Source organism: Amphimedon queenslandica, unplaced genomic scaffold (assembly GCF_000090795.2).
Source record: "Amphimedon queenslandica unplaced genomic scaffold, v1.1 AMPQUscaffold_12833, whole genome shotgun sequence".
NCBI lineage: Eukaryota > Metazoa > Porifera > Demospongiae > Haplosclerida > Niphatidae > Amphimedon > Amphimedon queenslandica.
In genome coordinates, this window is record NW_003546931.1 from 5,205 (window position 1) to 7,040 (window position 1,836).

Below are 1,836 nucleotides of genomic sequence, written 5' to 3' on the forward strand. Positions count from 1 at the left end.
GATACTAATGGGCTAATGTTCATATACTGTATATTACTTACAGTCACTAGTCAATAAAAAAAATGGCACATTTGGCCTAAGTATAACCAGATTCCTCCAATTTAAGGAGGCCTCCATATAAAGGACAGTAAGGGTGCCCATAGGTATCCCTTTTAGAGAGAGGTTTGACTCAGGTACTGTCACTTATCATTATAGCTCATCAACAGCAGCTGCTATTAAAGATTAATACACAAAAGCATTGAGCAAGCATAGGTGGTAATGGGGAGGTATATAGATATTATTATAATAATTGTTATTGTTCAGTAATAGCTGTCAACAGCAGCTGCTACTAAAAATTAATACACAAAAGCAATGAGAACCATCTATCACTGGACTAATGGGGAGGTACATAGATTGTTATAATAATAATTATTTTTACAAATTCTCATCCAACAACAGCATCTGCTACTAGTCCAGAAGCTACTCAACCATCAGGTAATTACATATTAATAAATGATTCAATCACTGATGTACATTATATACTTGATGTTATCATCCTATGCTACGTAGAAAATTTGAGCTAATTCCGATCAAATTTTGATTTTTTATGAATTTTTAAAGTTTCTCCAAAATCGGACAAAAGTCCCTGTACTGTAGTACATGGTCTCAGGTCAAATTTTGCCAAAAATGAAAAGTAAAGAATTCTCAATTTTTATTACATTTCCTGATACATTATACATGTACTTATGTTTTGTAGAAAGTTTGAGCTGACTCAAATCAAATGTGGGTTTTTTTTAAAAACCACATTTTTTATAGTAACTGCTGGTATAGTTTGATTGTCAACAACAGCTGCTACAATTGAAGCTAATAGAGACCAGTCATCAAGTAGTTACATATTAATAAATGATCCAATGATCACTGATGTACAGTATACACTTATTGTTATTAGTAGGAACTAATGTAGTATCATATTGTTCATCTACTCAGAAGTTAACCAACCAATAGCCAGAACAAGTGACAACCACAAGCATGAAGAACTGAATTTACCGTAGCTTGCATGATTGTTAGATAAGGATTCAATTTTAAAATGCTCCTAGTTAAACAAGAGTATTTACCTCTGGTTCTTATTGTACCAGCCCTCTTAAAATTTATTGGCATCCCAATTTACAATTATTCATACTCATTATCAATGATACAGTATTGGACCTCATTCATTGTATGTTAGTCCTCACTAAATCAATTAATGTTTAACATAATGTCACCTCCTCCACATTATAATGAGACACACATTAACTGATCAATCATTAGCTGATACTAATGGGTAATGTTCATATACTGTATATTACATACAGTCACTAGTCAATAGTGTCTGCTGGAGTAGAGGAGGAGGTGTCTGTTATAAGGAGTGTATCTGTTAATAGTATCACATTGTACTAATAATAGTGATAATAGTATTTAATAATAATTGTCTTTAATAGTTGTTTGACGTTCCCAAACTGTTTGACTGATCCCACTACTGTCACTAGTAATGTTATCATATCTTCAATGAGACACAGGATATATTATAATAATTGTTAGTTTTATAGTAACTGCTGGTAGTTCGTCAACAACAGCTGCTACTAGAGACTAACGAATACCTAATAAATGATCCAGTCACTGATGTACATTATATACTTAATGTTATAAATAGGAGCTACTGCAGCATCTTATTGTTCATCAACCAATACATATACACCTTGACAACCACATGCATAATGAAATGAATTTTTGTACCAGTTTACTATCATACCAGATCCAGATTACCATTATCTGTACATCATTTAGTATTGTACATACAGTAGTGGTCGTCTCCACTGG